This window comes from Quercus lobata, chromosome 4, assembly GCF_001633185.2.
Source record: "Quercus lobata isolate SW786 chromosome 4, ValleyOak3.0 Primary Assembly, whole genome shotgun sequence".
Taxonomy (NCBI): Eukaryota; Viridiplantae; Streptophyta; class Magnoliopsida; order Fagales; family Fagaceae; genus Quercus; species Quercus lobata.
Window position 1 is genome coordinate 77,473,213 of NC_044907.1, and position 23,273 is coordinate 77,496,485.

The 23,273-nt window shown below is 33.6% G+C and overlaps 1 pseudogene across 1 annotated transcript; it reads right to left on the reverse strand.

Annotated features, from left to right (window-relative positions):
• Positions 1-587: 587 nt before the first annotated feature.
• LOC115985851 lies at positions 588-23,273 on the reverse strand (annotated as a pseudogene). The gene is made up of 25 exons (XR_004090597.1): positions 23,244-23,273; positions 20,120-20,328; positions 17,918-17,989; positions 17,678-17,749; positions 17,487-17,558; positions 16,961-17,032; positions 15,188-15,259; positions 15,029-15,100; positions 14,774-14,845; positions 14,600-14,694; positions 14,449-14,542; positions 14,277-14,348; positions 13,651-13,722; positions 13,492-13,557; positions 11,937-12,002; positions 11,656-11,700; positions 9,837-9,907; positions 7,495-7,868; positions 6,716-6,914; positions 5,404-5,565; positions 4,694-4,812; positions 3,422-3,632; positions 3,099-3,330; positions 2,868-3,018; positions 588-1,147 (listed from the first exon to the last, which is right to left on the reverse strand). The product of XR_004090597.1 is annotated as a probable LRR receptor-like serine/threonine-protein kinase At1g56130 (transcript).

A 23,273-nucleotide genomic window follows, 5' to 3' on the forward strand; every position in this document is an offset into this window, starting at 1 on the left:
ACCAAGCTATACATTCAAAACCTTTCAAACTCAAGCTTTCACATTTAGTTTGAGAGTGTATTAGATATATTATAGCTCAAGTGGCCCAATCCATTTGTAGGCTCATAAGGTCAATATGTTTGTTCTACAAGTACATGAGCCTATATTGGTTTGGGTCACTTGAGCCATAATATATCTAACACCGTTCATTGTCTATTAAATCACTTTACTTGCATGGTACAAACAAACTACACATTTTTTTTGGACAGGGTGACAAATGCTGATTCAAACTCATTAAAACGTTCAACCTGTTGATTTAGAAAACAGGTTTAATGGACACAGACTTGTGTGCACATACCCAAGTCCTATGATGATGTAGCTTTCAACAATTGTTCTATTGACTTGCTCCAAGAGGCAAGTCCCATGACCTTGTTATACTATCGAGGTGCTTTTGTTTGTTAGGGGACAAGGACTACACAATTCATTCTACACATTCATTGTTACTACATTTTGTTATAGATTCCAAGAATTCAGTCACCCCGGGAATTTATTGGGGACTGATATTGCCTTGACTCTATTCAAAATAACTTCAAAATTGAACAAAAACAGGAAGAAAGGAAAATTTGTAATATACAAGCAACTGGATCTCCATATGATATGACATACAAGATCCGGAGTAAAAGAATATGAGAAATTTTTTTATTTTTTATTTTTTATGTTTATCATCAAAAAGAAAAAGAACTAGGAAACATAGGAAAGAAAGAAGAAAATAAAGCAAGAACCAATTGTGGTCTATTCTCCAACAGCATCATGAAGCATAGGTACAGTTGCAAGCACTGGTGAAGGTTGTGAATCACCAAACATGCTTGTGCTTGTTGCAATGTTGTATAGGCTAGTATCAGTTCTGTCGGTTTTAACGTCACTCAAAGCTGGTTTTGTAATCGAATTTCCAATCACTCAAGTATCCCGGCCTCGAAGTTATAGCGCTCACTTCAGCATCTCCTGAAAGCATTGCCACCACACGTGACATTGATGGCCTTAGCATTGGTGATGCCTGACTGCACAATAGACCTACTCCAATCATTCGTTTCACTTCTTCCTCACTATACTCAGATAATTTCGAGTCCACCAGTTCGATATCACGTTCGTTTTCGTGTAGGTGCCAAGCCTAAGAAGCAGGAAAGTGACAATCGTTAGTGGAATACTTTTGACAAGAGAAACTCTTAAGGTCTATTTCACTGGAGTGGCATCAGAGAAATATTCACTTTGATATGTACAAATTATGAATACATTTATCACAAGTTTCAGCACATAATAGAAATTATATGACTAGGAATGCCACTTAAGGAAGGCAGTTTGTTAAAGATAACTCTCGGGGTGGAGTGGCCCTTGCTAACAACATTCAGTAGGATCAAAACGAGGATCATCCTTTAAAGCAAAGAGCTATGACTTGGTGCTCAAGGGAGTGCTGCAGGGTTTGCATCAACCACAGAACTGCAACATTAGATATCAATAGTATATCAAGTTTGAGATTTGATGGAGCCAGTGCATAAGGGGTTATCTCAAGACCCAGAAAGTAATGATAGGGATCAAGGTCCTCTATCTCAAACTTGGTGCCAAGAGGTGCCAAGTGTAGAAATAGAGGCAAGCAGTGATGGTGTATTGCCTCTTAGAACAAGATCATCAACATCTGTGAGGAGTGGCGGTACACAAACATGGAGTGATCAGCTTGACTCGTCTGGAAGCCAAACTGAAGGATAAAGGAATTGAACTGTGGAAACCAGGCATGAAGGGCCTATTTGGGGGCATTAGATCTCCTTGCAAAGCTGACCAACATGGTGAGGAAGTTTAGGATGGAACAGCCTGGAGGCTAAGTCATGAAGATAATTTCCGCAAGAAATCCATGCAGAAACACATTCTTAATGTCTAGCTTCCGAAGAGATCAATTAGAAGAGAAAATAAAGTTTAGAAAAATCCGAATTGTGGTAGGTTAAACCCCAGGGATAAATGTCTCATCATAATTAGAAGCCAGCAGCAATGGAGAAGGCAGAACCTCGACTCAAAAAAAAAAAAAAAAAAATTGAACAAAAAGAATGGGAGCAGAAGATGGGTTGGTTACAAGGACTCTAATACCATGTAAGAGTGTGAATTTTCTATGTACTGTATTCATTTCAATTGAGATATAAATATACTTTGACAGTGTGTATATGGTAAGTATAATAAATGGGGAACACCATACACCTAAATATTTGTAATACAGTCTCGATCTAGCCTTTATATATGTAACATAACATCAATATAGGGGCTGCTTAACAAAACTACTCCATTCTACTTGACCAAGCTCTCTTTTTTGACTTAAAAAAAAAAAAAAGAAAAAAGAATAAAAAAGAGCTCTCTTTTTTGAGAAAACATGGCAGATGGATTTTGGAATTACATCAGGATTCACATGTTAATGAGAAAGAAAAATAGTGTAAATGAAAAAAGTTGGGGTCATCATGAATATAAAAATACAAACCAAAGGACAAACAAAATATGGAAGTCATATCTTGGAAATCTTAAAGAGCTTTAGATTACCATTGGAACGTATTTGTTTCATACCCTATCATGTGAGTAACAGAAATCATTGTAGTTTCTATGGAAAACAAAAATAAAGTTGATACTATTTCTTATGGACATGAAGAATCCCTTGTTGCTACCTTTGTTTCAAAGGCCCTTCATTGTTTTTTTTTTATAACCAAAATAAACTTGGGTGAGACTGAATTAAACTATCATAAGTCTAATGTGAATGCTAGAGTCGGGATGATTTGGAACTTCTAAATGGGTCAATGTTTACCAATAAAAAAATAAAAAAAGAAGACTAATAAAGATTACAATAATATTCTTCTTACCCAGTCAAGAAGATATAGCTTCTCTTCTTCCAAGCTTGAGTCAGCATTAGGCCTGCCACTTACAATCTCTAAAGCCACAACACCAAAGGAAAACACATCAACCTTTTCTGTAAGGTGCCCACGCATTGCATACTCCGGCGCAAGATACCCACTAAAACAATAATTAATAGATGAGGTATTACATATATATCTGAAGCAAAAAGTAGAATAAAAATCATCGAGTAATCTTACTATGTCCCTGCAACACGGGTGCTTAAATGTGTCTTTTTATCATCATAAAGTTTGGCTAAACCAAAATCTGAAATTTTGGGGATAAATTCTGAGTCGAGCAAAATATTACTGGCCTTCACATCTCTATGTACAATTCGAAGCCTTGACTCCTCGTGAAGATAAGCTATACCTCTTGCAATTCCCATGCATATATCAAAATGAGTTGGCCAATCGATATTCAAACTGCTTTGTTCTGCCTCATGCAAACCGTTTGTTATAAAATCTGCAGTGTTGTACTTACTAGAAAAATGGATATAAAGTACAACAAAATCTTATGCTCTTACCAAATAATGCTTGATCAAGACTCCCATTTTCTAGATACTCATAAACAAGAAGTCGTTTATCTCCTTCCGTACAGCATCCATAAAGTTTCACAAGATTACGGTGTTGTACAGAAGATATAGTAGCAATCTCAGTTACAAATTGGGTGTTTCCTTGCTGAGATGCTACTGAAAGCTGCTTCACAGCAATTACTCTGCCATCAATAAGAGTTCCCTGTAGAGTAAACAATTTGAAGGCAAACAATAAGCTCTAAATGAACAATTCTACGGTCATGTCGTATTCAATTTGTATCTTTCACTGTAAATAAAATTAGCGGTGACAGCATTTTGACAGCTTGGATCTTAATGAGCCAATGTCATTTTTCTATCAAGTTCTCAAGCTTTTGAACCATGAAATTGAATTACAGATATCAAGTTGAAATGTTCTTAAGAGAGTTTTGGTAAGATGATCAGTTTGTGGGTTTCAATCACCTTTTATCTATTAGCATTTAGCACCTGCATAGATCATTATAGACCTTTCAACTGAATTTCAGCCATGGGGCATACAAATGGATTTCATTCGTCCATCAAATGGCTTTTTATAGCAACTAAGAAAATAAAATAACAGATTATTATAATGCAGTGACTTGGAAAAACATAGCCCAATATTTGGCCAAACAAACCAACAGCCTCGTGGCTTGGTGCACTGCCCAGTGGGGGATGAACCCTGTGTTCGAATCCCCCCAGCCTCCAACTTATTGTAAGCGAGAGAGAGAGAGAGAGAGAGAGAGAGAGAGAGAGAGAGGGGAAGGTGATATTGCAAGCTGTGATTGGTTATTGGTAGGCCATTTCAAGATACTTAAGTTTGTGGCAAAGACATAGGCTACTGGGCAGAACAAGTTTATATGAAATCTGTCAAGAAGTAGGATTGTTAGATATATATGTGAATAGTTTGCAGTCCACAATTTCAGTCTTTTTACCTTTTTTTCATCCCCAAATTTAGTTATATCATTTTAACTTATTTAATTATGTTAATTTAATTGATCAACATAGTCATAAGAAATTTAATGTTGTTTTTGTAATTTCTTTTTCAAAGAAGCTTTCCTATAGATATACATTGTACTATACAAGTTTTGTTATATTAGAATAAGAAACTTCTCTGAGGAGTTTCTTGATTTCAGGTAGATTCCATATTTTTTTTCCTTGCCTTTTTAAGGTATTCATCAAGATATAACAAGGTCTAACCTACTATATTTCTATTCGATGTTAGCTTGATTCTTGAAAACAATAACTAACCTTATACACAGGTCCAAATCCCCCTTCTCCAAGCTTATTAGAAGGACTAAAGTCATCTGTAGCAGCCCTTAGTTCGCTGTAACTGAAAGTGTATGGTCTAGCATCTATCCCAAGGAAATCTACATATTCAACATGAACTCAGGTTATGATCAATTTGCTTATATGGTTCTTAAACATAAATACCTCTTGAAACCAGATAACAAACAAGATCAGACTGCTTATTCTTGCAAAAATGTTGCAATACCTTTTAATTATTAACTTGTTTTAATAAGAAATCTGTTTTTGTAAAACACCACCAAAATGTGTTTTGTCTAGAATCTGTTTAGCTGAATATTATAAAATGGGTTGCAAGACCTTACTGAAGTTTAAAAATACATGTGTTTTAGGGGTGGAAATCAATTTCTTCTCTAGTTTTTGTATATGTGTGCATGTATATATATACACACACACATGCACACACGCACAAATACATAGATACATACTTATATATTGTTAGGCACATTCACATACAAAATAGTTCTCACTGGAAATGCTTTTATATCTCATTCTTGTTGGACATAAAACTATAATAAGATGCAGCATCCAAATTCCATCCCCAACATTAAAGAAACTGATTTACACAGGAAACACACTAGTTTTGAATCTTCAGAATGCCACACAGTCAAGAAGCCAGACAATTCTCATCGTTATGCAACAGAGTTTCAGTTTACCTTCATCTTCCTTGGTGTGAGCTCCATTTTTCCTGCGAAAAAAGCACAATACTGCAAAAATGGTAAGAAAGCTTACAAGTGCACCAACAATTATCCCCACAATCAGACCAGTCCTATTCTTCTTTCTGCTTGGAAGGCTGTTACTGACAGTAGGTATGAAATGTCAGTATTTCATAAGATGGAACTAGTAAGCTGGAAAATCAGGTACTAGGATCTTCTCAATTTTCACAAGAACTGGATATGCAGCTCTCTTTACCATGCTACACCACATAAGATCTTTGGAAATTAAAAGGTGAAGTGTTCAAAATGACTTATAGGCTTATAGCAAAAGTTGCCCCAACTCAGCAGTTTTATTGAGCTCTAATAAAAGAAAATTTCTTTCATTCTCTTTTTCTTGATAAATAATAGTATGGAGAAAAATATGATGCACAACTGAGGAATACCAAGTTTCTTTCATTCTTACAAGTTTTTTGAAGGTTGTTGATGCGAGTTTTGGAAAGTGTGCTTTGATGACATGTTGACCTTTGGAGAAAAATACTGTGTTGGGTTAATTTGATTAACCCTAACACTGGTATTATTATACACAAAATATTATTATGCACATTACAAATATACTCTCAAAGGGTTTAAATCACAACTTCAAATAATATATAGACTACATTCCAATATATATAGGATTGGATTCAAGTTACACCTGATTTGAACAAATTTACCGTTGGATTACATTATCTTCATATATTTTACATATTTGCAAAATTTCAAGATGGTCAAAGGTTAATAGCCATGTCATCAATCAATTGTTTAAATTTAAGTTTTTTTTTTTGTTTAGAATAATGAATAAAAGATGAGTTCATACATCAAATGGTAAATAACAATCGATTGACATGAAAATTGGCATGTATGTTAAGAACAAAAAGAACATGTAATATGACGGTGGAATTTTCAAAGCATGAATTCAATAAAGTGGAAGAGCCACTATTTTCATGAGATAGAATGCTTGCAAAGGAGACATTCTGAGTCCCTATTTTTAATGTGGAAAGCCACCTTTTACAAATGATGATCTTTTAATGTGATAATAGACATCTATGCTACCAGAGGTCTAGAAGCTCAAATGACAATTGTCTTGTGTGACAGTTGTTTCGCAGATTAGGAGGATGCCACAACATCCAACATGCCCGCCCTCTTTGACATTGCAGCATATTGTAGAGGGAACTGGACATCCAGTTCTCTATGCAGAATTGAAGAAAGTTGAATCCCAACATTAGTAATAAAATTTCCCATGGAACATCTTAATAATTTCAAATTCTATTACCTGGAGTTACACTGATAGCTGAAATAGTAGGTCCATAAGTACCTCGAGAAGGTAGGCAGCAAGTCCCCTTCCCAGCCCAAAAAAGATGGATTTCAATATAGTTTTCAGATACCTGAGCCTTAAATCCCTTCTGGACAGCTCTAAATGTGACGCCACCTGCCTCCTTTTGTATGTTGAAATCCTTCGAAACAAGATTCCCCTGGAAAAAAATGAAACGCAGAAGTCAGATAATTTTTAAGGAACATAGGGGATGTATTTTGTTGCACTCAATCGTAATAATTTATCCTGATTATAGACACATTCCTGATATGGAAATATTTTACTCATCGGAATTGTTTCTGTTAAGAAAATGAATTGGGAAAATGCTTTTAAGAAATTGCACAGGGCCCTGCTGTACTGGACTAAACTTTTGAGAATGCATAAGAACACTGTGACTGTTACTGATTTCTAGATTTACTAACAACTTCAGGAGTTAACTCAATATAAATCACATTTTAAAGTTATCCTAGAAACAATGAATTAGCCAAATCATTATGATTCCAAGTTGAGGCATTTGATTATTGTCATACTTTAGTGCTCATAAATATATATATATATAAAATATTTGATAAAATATAAAAAGGTCATACTCAACTATATATATATATAAAATATTTGATAAAATATAAAAAAGTCATACTCAACTAATAGGTAACAAGGAGTTTGTGTCCAAAAGATATCAGTTTAAAATGTGCACTAAATACAGATTTTCTAAAACAATTCAACTATATAAGAGAGACCTGGATATAAATATCAAAGAGGCGTATCCCGAGAGTGTTCCACCTAAATGAACCTTGGAAAGCTGTCTCTGAAAACTGGAGAATCACAGTGTAATTGCCATTCTCCAGCCCCAAGCCATAGTATCTTAATGAAGAAGCAGAATTTCGTGATGTCTGGAACAGCCTTACATCTGAAGTATTTGTAATGTGAGAAGATGTAGAACTTTCATACTGAGGATTGTTGCTCTCAAGAAAAGAACCAACATTGCTAACTGCCCACCTCTTTGTGTCAGTCACATAATATGTAGCTGGACCAAGTGTCTCGTTATTGCTATCATACACAATCCCAGAAGAAGTGATCTGCGGACCACCACATTTGATTGAAAAATTATAATCTGCATTACAATATAACATCACTTATCAATATGTTTTCAGAAAAGCTATTTTAATAAACAAAATAGTCAGGACTTGCATATGTCCTGATTTGCTTGTATGCATGTTACAGATATAGTCAGGACTTGCATGAGCTTGAATTTTAAATCTCCAATGCAATCTAGGAACCTATTTTACAGAGACAGAATCTAAAAATTGGATTGTAGCTGGTCACTTGGTTGTGATGGATTCACTTTCACTCATAGCAGATATAACTTTTCCATCGCAACAAATGAAAAATTAAAATTCTCTCATACTCAAACATTCCACTTAAATTAATATCCCATAAATCTTGCACGCAAGAGGAACTCATGTATCTGACTATTATAGAGTTCGATAACATGGGAATTCATTTTCTCCACACGTATATTCAAGAAGAAGTTAACCACTCCACCAGCCAATGCCTCTATCATATAAGAGGATGTATGGGCCTCAATTTAAGTAATTGAAGTAAACTTATAAAATAATGAGCATGTAGATTGTAGCCACACAACATTTGATTATCAACAGCATATCTCCTACTTTCAAGATGAAGGTCTGGATTAGACTCATTTGAATGGAGATTTGTAATTCAAAAAGACAATATAATGAATTGGAGTCTACAGAAGGGTTGTAGGATGAGATACAGAGAGGTTGATCAAAATTATTTTATCGTAACTTTTATTTTTAAGGGTCTCTTGGGTTTTAGCAGTCCCAATAATGACTGATAGGATGTTATTCAGTTTAGGGTCAATTGTAGAAGGTTATTTACTAGCATTTTTTTGTTTTATGGATCATAAAATCTGAGAAGGGGTGGAGCAAATTCTGTGAAATCACGCCAGAGTTTTCCTTCTATAGAATAAAATAGCTTACCAATTGGTTACATAGCACAAAATCCAAAAAGTAGTTAACAGCTAATCACTTGGATTACATAGCACATTCAATTTAAGTACACTGCATGGCTTTCATCCATCCCGAGCTATACATTAGTCTTGGACCATAGTATAAAATTTGCTTTATGAGCCAAGTGCTAAAAGATTTAAATCCCACGATTCCCCTCTCCCCCCACCACCTTTTTTTTTTTTTTTATTTCTTTTGTGCTCTCCATGTTCCCATTGTAAAACCTTTCCCTTTGTTTTCTTTAATTCTCATGGGGAAAAAAGAAATGAAGTAGCCTGTTCTTCACTTCGTTTTTTCTTCATTCTAAAACCAGTGGCAGAAACATCTTGTCCCTTGGGGGCCCAACAGGCCATACACCACCTCCCCCCCCCCCCCCCGCGGTGGCGGGTGCGGACCCAAAGAAAAAAAAAATCAATTTTTTATAACACCCACACACATATTATCAAAGTTAAAAGTTTACAGTATGTTTATGATTATGAGTTAAAACTTAATCTAGTATTATATATATATATATATATATATACATATATATTTTTTTGCATACACGTATATACTTGTACTAATAATTGTGTATTATATTTTTTTGATTTTATCTTGATCAGTTTATCAATACCAATAGTCTGGCCCCCCCAACCAAAATTTTATGGCTCCTCCATTGTCTAAAATAGAATAGAAATCAACATACATAAAGTGGAGAATCAATTATTAGCACCAATAGCATTTTAGAACCTTGTATTTTCAGCAACACTATATCATGATTATCGACAAAGTGCTACAATGATGATTTTTACAATAAGTGCTAGACTTGGCCACTGGAAAATATCATTAATTTTTCATGACTATCAATGCCTATGCAAGGATTAGTTCCTGATCATATATACCAAGATAATAAAATAAATCAGGAACAAGTTCGGTCGATAATATTAAGTTTAACAATGTTCTTGAAAATTTATAGTCCTTGAGAAGATTGTTCTCCTTCATTGACCTCACACCTACTCATGTATTCCAATATAAAATTCTTAAGAGAAAGATAAGCTCTCAATTGTGCTTACAGATTCCACTTCCAGACCCTTGATTGCAAGGGAAGTTCCGCTGAAGACAGTTCAAACCTGAAGGCAAACCACTGAAAGCAGAAAAGAATTACACTTAAGAAAAGAAATAAATATTGTTTCACATCAACCACTAGTGAATTAAGCGGCACTTTCTAATTGATGTGCATGTCACCATTGGGATTAATTTACTCCTGTAACAAGAAATGTACCATGTTAAATATGCAAGCATGCTCTTCACATGGATGTTCCCACAACAAGAGGGATTGAGTTATCATTTGATAGTCATTGACAGCACAAAATAAATTGTTTTGAGGATAATTAAGGTATCCTATTGATTCCTTCACTCCCTCTATCTCTCCCTCACTATTTGGTGACTACGAATTTCAGAACATGGAGTCACACTTAGTTGAAGATGAAGGGATAGTGGCTACCATGAAAAGAGAGGGTTCATAGCTAGGCATGATTAGAAAAAAAGACCCCCATCAGATCATTACTATATACCATCACACTGTATATACATAGAGCAATGACTCTACACCCTTCAAATGAAGAAAAAAGGAATACCCATATAAGATTATCTTGTTGAATTAGAATTTCCACATCAATGACTTTGTAAAGGATTTGGAAACTATTTTTGTTTATGCCATATATTCGGCAAAGTGTCTTACTTTTCTCTAGGCTTTTGAAGTGCTAACACCAGTGTGAGAGTTTTTGGTGTATTTGGGGTTTGGGTTACAAGTGTACTACCATTGTAATCTCCCTCATTTTTAAGTTAAACTTTCTCATCAACAACAACACTGAATATGGGCAAAAGGCTGAACCACATAAATCATGTTTCCTCTGTGGTGGTTGTTCTACTTTTTTCTATTTCCATTCATATAAATCCATTATAATTGTCTGCATTCACAATAAGATCTAATTTTAAGAAAAATACGGACTTATATAGTTATTTATATTTATTACTCATTGTCCCAAAATGAGTGCCTTAGTTTGAGATGAAAACACTTTTTTATGAATGAGAATTACTACAATGATCTACTAACATGTCAAAACGTGGCAAAACTTTTAATGAGTGTCTTAGTTGTTTTACTGAGTAGGTAGAGATAATATGGAAAGATGAAGATTATTTGACTTTTTGAAAGTAGAGATTGTGCCCAAAAGGAAATAAGAGTAGCACTTGTTTAAGACCAAACTAAAAATTTGGTCCTTATACATTTGCCACAGTTTCAATTTAGTCTGTGTACATTTTTAATTGTGCCAATTTTGTCCTTCAACTTTCCAAATCAAGGTCCCTCAACTTTGAAAATCAAGTTAATTTTATCCTTAGAAATTGACTTGACTAAGGATAAAAGTGACTCAATTTTCAAAGTTGAGGAACAAAATCAACAAAATTAATAGTTGAAGAAATTAAAGTTACCCCAATTATTGGAGGTCCAGAAGGGTAGTTTGGCCCTCATTTGGCCACCACATAATTATGTCATATACAAATTTACATATCAGACATCAACTAATTTTTATTAATTTAAAGTTGGAAAAACATTATGGTTCTAACAATATAAAATGAAAAGAAAAATTATGTTTTCATATAATTATTTCTAAATATCTGAGGGACACAATAGCATGTTGAAGGAATCAAGAATATTTCTTATAGTAACATTACTGTACATGATTGTCAAGGCGTCAATGGCCAGAGTACAAGAAGACAATAATAATGATGGTCACGTACAACAAGACAATAACATCGTAACTCAAATGTGAGTAACTATTGATTATGGAATGCTCATGCTATACAAGTGAAAAATAACATCAAGAGAATCACCTGCTGTTTGAATTTCCGATAGTGAAGTTGTTGACAACTAAATTGCTGCATATTGTATCCCATGACAGCTCAATGTTAGTTTCTAATGGTTAGGCATACATGCAATACAGAACCATATAGGAAATGAAAGTTTTTACACGATTTAAAAAGAAAAGAAAAAATGTTGATCTAGAGGTAGAAGGTCATTAAGTTCAGAAAGTACATTGAATATCAACCATGTGTAAACTAGAAAATTACTAAATATACCTAGAAAACAAAGGAACAAATAATAGAAAACATACAGTTGAAGATTTTTTTCGTTGATCCAAGAAGGAAAGCTCCCAACTAAATAATTGTAGGACAAATCTCTGCAAGCAAATTGCAAGAATGATGAGTCCATATTGCAGTAAATTAACATAAACACCATCGTTAGTATAAGATATTAGTTGACCCATCCATCTAATCTTTTGATTATAAGCTAGACAATGCACTAATTCAAATCTAAAATCCTTCATTTCTTCATATTTCCCCGATGAAGCAACACAAGCTAATGTTACAATCTTCATTGATATCTATATTTTTGCAAGGCAAACAATTCAAATAGACCAATAGAAAAGCTTCAAGATTAAGATGAAGGGTGTGTACCAACAAATTCAAGGAAAAGCAACTCCCAAATAAACTTCAATCCACGTTTCTAAAACTAATTGAGAAACGCCACTTTGGAGGTTAAAGATCTCTGTTAAACAAATTTTCAATTTTACCTTGCAATTTCTAACTTGAAAACCACATCCTTATTCTATTTCAATTTCCCCCTTTAATTTACTTTTGGGGTGTGTGGTTTGAGTTTTAACGAGGATCACTTACGAAAAATAAATATAAGACAAAAGAGAGAATATTATTATACGCAAATAATTTTGGTAAACGTCTACATTTATAAGCTAGGATGCATGGACACTTCATTTGGGTGTCGTACCCATGTCGTATCTATGTCATACCTATGTTGTAACTGTGTCCAATCTACCATATCATGTTATAATTTTTCAAAAATTGCTCGTGTCGCCGTATCGTACCTATATCTATGTCCGTGTCTATGCATCCTAGTTTATAAGTCATCTTTCATGATAAATGTACTCCTTTTCATCCTTTGATAACTTTGCAAAATTTCCCTTAAAACTTAAAAGGTTGTCTCCCCTAAAAAAATTGAAAAACTTTCTAAAATAATTTTGGAAACTTATGATTTTGTTTTTAGACCTGAAGTAAAAACTTGTTTGCTTAAAAAGTTCTGTTTATAAAGATAAACAAAAAGAATAGGACAGGGAGTAACTATGACAATTGCAATATCCGAAATTTGATAACTAAATTGAAATTGTTAAATAAACTTATAGAATTAAAATACGATTCATGACTATAAAAGACGAATTAAAAGCTTCTATGGAATCATGAATAGGAAGATTCTTTAGACTAAGTCATACCATTGGATTATACTGACAATTTCATAAAATTATTTATCCTATGAGCATAGCATGATGGTGATTAAGAAATTATGTTAAGGACATCTCTCTTTCAAGGAAGCAGTGGGGATTCAACTTCCCCCTTGATTAATACAAAAGAGATCATGGATGCAAAATCCATTTGGGGGCATTCAAGTTAAGAGCTTTCAAATGCCTGGGAGTTTCATTATAAGTTTCCTCAAACAATTGTATGCATTCTGCATAGAGCAGGTTATTATTTCAAACACCAGAAAGCAGATATATGTACAAGCGAAAGACGGAATTTCAAATTTTATTTTTAAACAGATACAAACAAACCAAAGATTCAAAAGAATGATGCGAGGTACACATTATCAATTGTACTTACATATTTTGAAGAGTCGGACTTTTTGATGCTGGTAGGGTACCATTTAATTTATTGTTTCCAAGAAACCTAAGCATGAGGCAACAATACACATGATTCACTAGACATACATGTCAGGTGCAATATAATATAATTAAGCAGTTAGTACAGTTAGTACTTTACAGGTGAGAGAGTGAATTCATGCTGAAAAGCGAGTCTGGAATCTGTCCAGTTATGTTGTTGAAGCTCAAATCCCTTAGACAAGGAAAGACAAAGAAACTAAAATCACATGGTTGTCTAAATAACAGATGATAGAAAGTAACAACAAATTTTGAAAACCCAAAAAATCTTTAAGGAAATTAAACTCACACTCAGTATACCAGACCCAAGAAAGGGAAAATCTTTAAAAGAGAAGAAAAAAAGGGGGGAGAGGGGTGGGGGGGGGTTGTACCTAGCACACAAAGCTCCCCACTTTTGCGGGGTCTAGGAAAAAAAAAAGAACCAAATTTGGATTTACAATGAAGTGATCCCAAAACTCAATTATAGAAAAATACATGCTATACCAAGTTTCTTTCCTAGAAAATCGAAAGCAAGTAACCAAGAAACTATATCATTTCATTTAGATTTACTTTACAGATTCTAGTATAAATAATCCACATAGATGTGTTCATTTCAGGTTGAGGTTGTTTAACCCATTAACCAGAAGACCAATTCCAGGTTTGAGTGCTACGAAGACACACATATTCTACTTAGCACATTGCTACCCCCTACTTTACCCAAAGAATCATCCATCAACAGGTACAACTTACAGCTGCCATAAGGATTGGTATTCTCCAATGGTAACTGGAATTGAGTCAGAAATATTGTTATTCCTTAGAATCCTGCAGGACATGTGATTCAGTTAAAGCAAGAAAAATTAAAGGAAATTAAGAAATTATATGTTAGTGTTATGCAAATACACACAAACAAAAAGTCTCTCACTTTCTGATACAACAGTAGCAGCATGGAGTTTCCTTGCTCTCCAGCCTAGGGCCCATGGCAAACACCATGGACCTCTGGCTTCCAGCTAAGGCCCCTTTGAAAGAAATTTTTCAGAATACAAGACACCCCACAACATTTAAATACTAAAAACATTGGACTGTAAGCTGGAATCGTACAAGATGCTTAGACTTCATTTCCTTAATGAATGCCAGTGAAGAGCTGCCATTAGATAAATCACCTATTCTCCTACATCATACATGGGATTATTAGTCTCAAAGACCTGCAATATATAAACAAAATTAACTATATAGATGTAAATACTCACAAGTCTGTCAAAGAAGTTAAATTGGAAAATGATGATGGTATAGGGCCTTCAAAAGAGTTTCCTTGAAGCCTCCTACAAATACATTTAGGGGTAGCTGATAGTAAACTATGGAGATATACACTTGCTGTTGAAAATAAACTTGAGTACTACATTTTTTATCCTATTTTAACAGTGTTCAACAGACTATACTGAAAGCCTAGTTTGTACTGTGATCAAGAAAAAATAAAGAGAAATTTTCTAATAATATCATCTTACAAGGTTTGAAGTTTTGACCAATTCCCTATGAAGCTAGGTATCCGGCCAGTGAGCCCAGTGTTTGATCCCAACCTGTGACAAATAGAAATATTTGCTCAAAAGGAAACAAGATAGCGGATTTTATTTTTATTTTTTGTCAATACATTTAATTTATCTTACATTACATTCAGGTTCTTTATGTTAGCAAATGTTGGTGGGATCTCACCACTGACTCCAGAACTATCAGCATACCTGTCAAGGTGAAAACTACTATAAAAATAAAAAATGAAAATATCTGTTGCAATATGATACTCATTCCTTAGAGAATTAAAACTGCAATAATCATCAATCATGATTGATGAGTGTAAAAAACAATAAGGCAGGTGCACTCATATGAACCTAAAATGTAGGGTCATATATGTTGGCAGCCCATCAAAATAAATGTAACACCAAGGTTTACTGCAATATGCTATTCTGGACCAAGTGAAAAAGAGTGGCCTTCCTCAGTCATAGCCAGCCACCCACAGGAAAAAACCCCTAGCCTACTTTTCCCTTCTCTCTAGAGTGCTCTGCTTGTTCTAGGGTTCCATCAAACAACTGCCTTGGGATTTCATATTGTTGTACATACACACTAACAAGCAAAAGGAGGATGTGGAATTTATTGGTTACGCTTGGAAGACATAGAATGGAGCCAAAGTTCATACTATCTCATTGGGTTTCAGCTAAATAGCATGGTAAGATTCAAAACCAAATTTAGTTTGATGCAATACCATGTGAATATCTACTTCATTGGTATCAGAGCCATAGGGTTCTTTCCCGTTAATTATAACCCCATAGATGGCTTTAAGAGGTCTTTTCCACCATGTTTTCACAACAGACTTAGACAGAAGTTTATGTTTGCCCTTGATGGTATCTCTTTGGCTATTTTTTGGCAGCAACATTTTTCCATTAGACTCTTGACATGACAAGGATTCCAATGGGACTAGCCTTGCTTGATTTGGATGTGTGCGCGAAAAGATATGACAATTTTTCTATTCAGATGGTCTAATAAATTTTTTGTGAAATTTTTGGAACAGTATAGAATGTTTTAGCAAATTTAAGGCATAATTGGGGCTTTTTGAAAAAAAAATTAATTTTGATTTTAATGTTTTAAAAATTGTGAGCTCCTGCTCCTTGATATCTCTCATTTTTTATGAATTATTGATTCAGGATATCAAAAGCTCTTGCTCTTTGGTATCTCTTGAAAATCAAATCATGCAACCCTTTCATCTTTATTTACACCTTTAATAAATTGACATTCCATGTATATTGTTTCAGTCATAGCCTTACTTAGCCGAAAGCATTTAAACTCTAAAGCATCTATTCAAATTTCTAACTTGACATGAACTCTGCTTTTAGTTTAATCTACTAAAACACTATCATCAACAAAAAGATATGGACCTTATGTTGATACTTGATGCAAACTTACAGTGATAGTATCATAGGAAACTCACTTGTGATGCCTCCACTTGTTTTCACATTAGTTACAGCTTTGTGATACATATCCTTAATCAACTTAAAAGTTATATACCTTATAGGGTTTTTTATTTTTTTCTAAAACCCACCCCAACATACACTTTTTGTGGGTAAATGAGGGGTTTGTTGATATGTTTTTTGTTGGCCTATAGTAGAATTATGGTTAAATGATTATTATGACATTCATAATCTTGTTCATGTACTAAACAAAAAATTGCTTTTCAGCACCTTGGGATTTAAGGGACTAAAGCTCTCTTTTCTTTTCTTTTTCTTTTTTTGCTCTCAAAGAAATGATTATTTTGTACAACACACTGTATTTAAAAGTTATTTTAGAATATATCCAAAGCCTACATATCCAGGCTACCAAATGCAGTCTATCAAGATACAGAAGTTCACACTAATAATTGAATAGAAAGTCAACAATGTTTTACAGCTTACAATTGTTGCAATTTGGTTAAATTCCCAAGCTCAGATGGCAGAGGACCAGAAAAGTTGTTAAACCCGAATGCCCTACAAAATTGGCAAGTAAATCAATAATATTATTTGAAGAATTACATTCTCTTAGGTTCAGATTATTAATTTTCAGTACATGAACCAGGTAGAAGGTGACAAGAACTCAACAAAACCTAGCAATGGCAATTAGAAAACATGGTATGTGTCAAATATGATTCTTCACACAAATCGTTTACTTTGATACCCAATCATAGTATGGCTCGCATGTTTCATTCAAGAGTAATAAATATTGTCAAACTAAGTGACCAAGATTGAAGGATGTCATTGCGGGAATACGAAATTGCCAATAGCATTAAAGATTTTCCAAATTAAAGAAGATAACAACACAACTAAGCAGAACTAGAGAAAAAAAAAATAAAAAATAAAAAGGTGCTATCACCATTGTTGTACTACAAAAACATCAAATTGCCAGTTTAGACATGTAACAGAGTTACTGATGAAAACAACTTACAGCGATAATAGATTAGTAAGCTTCCCAAGTTCCTTTGGAAGCTTTCCTGATAATGCGTTAATGCCAAAGCTCCTAGTAAAAAAAAAAGAAGAAGTTATAAATAACACCAGAAATAGAAATAAATATGTATGGCTGAAAATAGATATGTACTTTGAATAGGAACTTTGAAATCAAAGTTTAGATGGGCCTACAGGTATTGCAAGCCAGTTAGGTTGCCAATGGATGCAGGGATGGGACCAGTTAAGAAATTTTGGCGCAGATCCCTGTAAAAAATAAAGGAAACCCAATTTCCATAATAGCACATAAAGCAAAGGGCAACATGTATATATACTTTCCAAAAAATAGGAGTAGCAAATATTTCAATGGGTTGATATTGTGCACCATTATACAGTTCAGCTCAAGAACACCAAAATACAAATAAGAAACCATACAGATTGGTGAGGAAAGTCAAAGTCCATAGCTCATCTGGCAGTACACCAACAACGTCCAATTCATAAACCTTCCTGTCATGAAAATTCAAACACCAAGAATCATGAGACAAAAGGTTTTAATGATTCAAATATGCATGATTTTCAAGTAATTCTAAATGAAGGTTTTGAACTTTGGCATTATACTAAATTTTGGTCAAAAACAAGAAAGTCGTTGGTTTTGAAGAAACTAATGAATTAAAAAGAAAATGTAGAAGAAGATTATAATTCTAATTTGGACTTTCTTCATTTTCAATTTAAGCTTCTACACATCAAAGACCACCTTGACATTGATGAGGTTGAAAAACTCAAGACTATAATTGGCAAGTTAGATAAAAGACAATAATTTAACAAAAGAAATTTTAAAAAAAAATAACAAGAAAGAGAGAGTGGTTTGTATGGAGCTCCACTGTAGAAAAAAAAATTGCCAACATGTGGTACTTACATTAGCATCAAAAACAAAGTAATTCACTGAACATGAAAGACAAAATTTAGCTATGGTCCAGCCAAATCTTACTTTATCCAAAGATGAAAATAAATCCCTATAACTAGGAAAATTACAAGGACAACAGTGCACAACACTGAATCAAACATGCTAAATTCAAGCTCTTGAATCCTCTCGGTTTAAAAATCCACATCTCCTCATTTCTTAGTCCTTTACAACTCTATTAATTTAACCTCTGTAACCACATACATTCAGAGTCTGCATGCCAATTACTAGGGAAAAGGAATCCTTTGGAACCAAAATAATCGAAAATGGAGTCAGTGGACATAATAAATTGCCAAAGGTACTTTACAAATGCTAACCAAGTTGAAACAAGGAATTAAAAACATATTTCAAGAAAATTAATACACACTTGTATCAAGAAAATCTTAAAATTTGAGTCCAACCTCATAGTACATCTCCATTGATACTAGTGAACTACACAAAGGTGTAAAATGGTAATATCACAACAATCCTTGATATATTAAGCAAGCATTGTAAAGAGAAAGATCATAACCAGCAAACCTGAAAGCCTAGAATCTAGTTCAGGAAGAACAAGGCCTAACAGTATAACTAGTTAAAGGACTACCTAAGCTAAATTGTGAATCACTACCAACTCTAAAGACCTCCGAGCATTAGCATAGGTCTGCAAGTTGAATCTGAGTTAGATTTGCTCTTATGGTTTAATCCCTGCACCTGGCACAGCCCAAAGAAAGGAGTGGGCATGCACACTGTGTGAAGTGATTATTCTTAAATATATTATCACTGTTAATACTGTAAATAAAAAGAAGAAGAGAGCAAAAAGAAAAGGAGGATCTTTTATTTTTGTATCTTAGCCAATCCATTCCATATATATAAGAGAAAAATTTACAAATATCACAAGGAATATTCTAATGGTGATATCTAGCAGGGACACCTCACCAATGATATCTTCTAGAAGAGTCAAGAATAGGGACACCTCACCAATGTTACATAGAGCATAACATTTGCTCTATGTAACAACTACAACCACCAAACATTGCCATGCGGAATGGCAAGACATGATAGAAAACTTAGTGTGATGGGAGGAGATAAGGGCAATTTTTTATTTATATTTCACCCACTCTAATATATTTTTCCCAACTACAGTGTGTGTGTGTATATATATATGTGAGAAAAATTATGATGAGATGCCACCCATAAATATTGATATAGCCTCACCCCTTTTTATGTTTATTTTGAGTTACTTTTAGATTCAAACTGCTCGAATGGATCTATTTTCTAAAAAGAAAAAGTAATATTTATATCTTTTTTTTTTTTTTTTTCACTTATTATCTTTGTATAATAACTCTTAACCTATAAAATTTCCCAAATTATTGCAATAATTACATCAACATAAGTAAAAATGTGTGTGTGTGTATTGAAAGGAGGACTAGCTAAAGTAATGTTGGTTTGTTGGTTTCCATAGCTAGTAAGAAAGAGATCATTCCGTCAAGGTAAAAGACCAAAACAAGGTCTGTCTTAATGGTGCATCAATTTGCATCATTGAGAGCACTTTTAAGGCTATTTTTGTATTGACAACTCAGAGAAATATGAAAAGGTGAAAATGGAGAGCACTATTATTTTCAATACAATGAGCATATTTACATTAAAAACCCCAGAGACAAGTGTAAGCACACGAATTGCATTGAGCAAAAACTTACAGTTCAAGGATATGGCATACGGTGCCATTTTTGTATGAACATTCACATTTGATAAAGGGATTGTAATCCATGTTTATAAAGCTGGTGTTGTCAATTGCAGCACTAGTACATGGCTCCCCACTTATATTCCATTGACCTGGAATTGGTGATATCTTCCATTCTTGAAAGATGGAATTTAAAGCTCTCACTGCGGCAATTAAATTTCCAAGCTATGTACATGTTAGTCAACCTGAGAAACAGCATAGAGCTACACTCTCTGTGATGAAGCTATCTTTTCAATTTTTAATGGTTAATCAATGCTTTAATTTACTCTGCAAAGACTAGAAAATAATAACCTAGAGTCACGATTAAGCTTAGGGGATGTATTGTAAATGGAGGATATATAGTTTTGTTAGTTTTAAATCAATCCTTAAAAACAAATAAACTCAAAATTGAACTAGATAGGGTCTTTATTCAGTTTCACTAGACTAGAATGTAAACCACTTTGGGTGTTTCAAAATATTAAGAATTTAGTTCAATTTGACTAATTGATAATGCAACAAATCAAGAACTAGTTCCTCCTTTTATAAAAGAAAACCAAGCAGTTTAGAAACTTTAGTTACACCATTCAAAACTTGGTTTTACAATTTGTTGAGAATCACCAAAAAGTGTATAATTTAATTATCTGGCACATTGTATTTCAAATCAAGGTTCCCAAAAAAATTGCATGGGTTAAGAGTGCGTTTGGATTGGGCGTTTTCGCCCAATCCAGCGTCTGCGTTTTTTTTTTTTTTTTTTTTTTTTTTTTTTTTTTTTTCATTATCATGCAACTGTTCAGATAACACAGCCAAAAAAACCAACGACTTTCTTTTTTTTGACCAATCACAGCACATCGTGTACTGTTCACGGACCCACAAATTTCACTTTTCAGCAACTTTTTCATTAAAAATGGGTCCCACGATACTATTCACACATTTAAAAATTATTTCGCTACAGTGTTTTTCAATTTTCAGTTTCAGTTTTCAGTTTTCAGCTGTATCCAAACGGACCCTAAATAGTTGGCTAAGGCGCTAATGTGGGAATAGAAATTTAAGATTCAATTCTCCAAGACTGCCAAAATGCGTTATGCTTTATTCTAAATAAGGTATTGTTTATTGTAAATTAGTGTAATATTTGCAACCAAAATGGTGTTTATGTTGTTCACCTGCTTATGAATATTCCATTTGTGATGGAGTGATATAATTTTGTATTGTGGTTTTTGGTAAATAAACTGGTGTGATGCCTAAAAGAGTGAGAGGAGTGTTTCAATTACAAATGTCCAACTCTTTCAGAAATAAGGTATATGGAATATAGTTCCATTGTGTTTAATGTGGCAAATCAGGAGGAAGAGGAATGGAATAGGACTTTCAACGGACAATAGTTGAATACTGAGAGATAGAGATCCAATTTAGGACTCTAAATTTGTGTGATATCATAGATTCATTTTACTCTTGATATTGTAAGTAAACTTATGGCCATATAGAAGGTATATACCATTTGTACTCATTTGCAAAATTCCTATTCCAATAAGTCTAACAACACCGAAAACCTTGACTCCCAATCACTCTTAACAAATTTTTTTTTTTTTTTAATTTTTTTTACTTTTACTTATTTCTCATATTTAATGGTTGGAATTTAAAATTGCTTTTTGTAACTTTAAATTTCAACTATTCACACTAATATCACCGCACACCCTTGGTACGATGGTCATTCCATAAGTATAAGTACTTGTGAGGTGTGGAGGGTAAGGGCTGGAATTCAAGTCTCCAAGAAAGAGCTTCACATAAATTAAAACTAATAAAAAACTGACAATATCAATAGTTTGTAAAATTGTTTGTAATTATAACATTACTCTTATGAAAAATGAATATCAAATATGTAATAAATTAAATATATGGAATAATTTATAAATTTTTAGTCATAAACAATAAAATAGTGTAGTGATATGAAAACTGATAGACTGCATTAGGTAGCCTGGTCATGTAGGCTTTGGATATATTAAGAAATAACTTTTAAATATTATGTGTTGTACAAAAGAATCATTTCTTTGAGTGGCAAAAAAAGAAAATAGTGAATTCAGAGAGCTTTAGTCCCTTAAATCCCAAAGTGCTGAAAAGCAATTTTTTGTTTACTACATGAACAAGATATGAATGTCATAATAATAAATTTAACCATAATTCTACTATTTCCAACAAAAAACATATCAACAAACCTTGAAATTTACCCACAAAAAGTGTGGTTAGGGGGTGGGTTTTAGAATGAAAGTGAGATAAAAAACCCATATAAAATAATTATTAAGGTATTACTCGACATTTGTGATTAAGGATGTGTTTAGACAAAGCTGTATTATTGAAAATTGAAAATACTAGGCATAAACAAGTGAGTTAAATATGTGAATATCACTGTAAGACTCAATTTTAGTATCAACATAAGGTCCATATCTTTTTGTTATGATAGTGTTTTAGTAGATTAAACTAAAAGCAGAGTTCAGACGCCACATAGAAATTTGAATAGATGCTTTAGAGTTTAAATGCTTTCGGCTAAGTAAGGCTATGGTCTATACAAGAAGAATGGAAAAGTCTTTCCCCTCCGAAACTTTGAAAAATGAAAGGGTTCTTTCATTTGATTTTTTCATTTTTTTCCTGCTATGGTGGATCAAATATCCTGAATCAATAATTCATAAAAAATGAGAGATATCAACTAGCAGGAGCTCACAAATTTAAAACATTAAAATCAAAATTAATTTTAGTTTTTCAAAAAGCCCATCTTTAGGCCTTAAATTTGCTAAAACATTCTATACTGTTCCAAAAATTTCACAAAAAATTTATTACTTGTTCTGAATAGAAAAATTGTCATATCTTTTCGCGCACACATCCAAATCAAGCAAGGCTAGTCCCATTGGAATCCTTGTCATGGTTGGTTCCCAATGGAAAAATGTTGCTGCCAAAAAATAGCCAAAGAGATACCATCAAGGGCAAACATAAACTTCTGTCTAACCGAATTCTATGGGGTTATAATTAACGGGAAAGAACCCTATGGCTCTGATACCAATGAAGTAGATATTCACATGGTATTGCATCAAACTAAATTTGGTTTTGAATCTTACCATGCTATTTAGCTGCAACTTTGGCTCCAT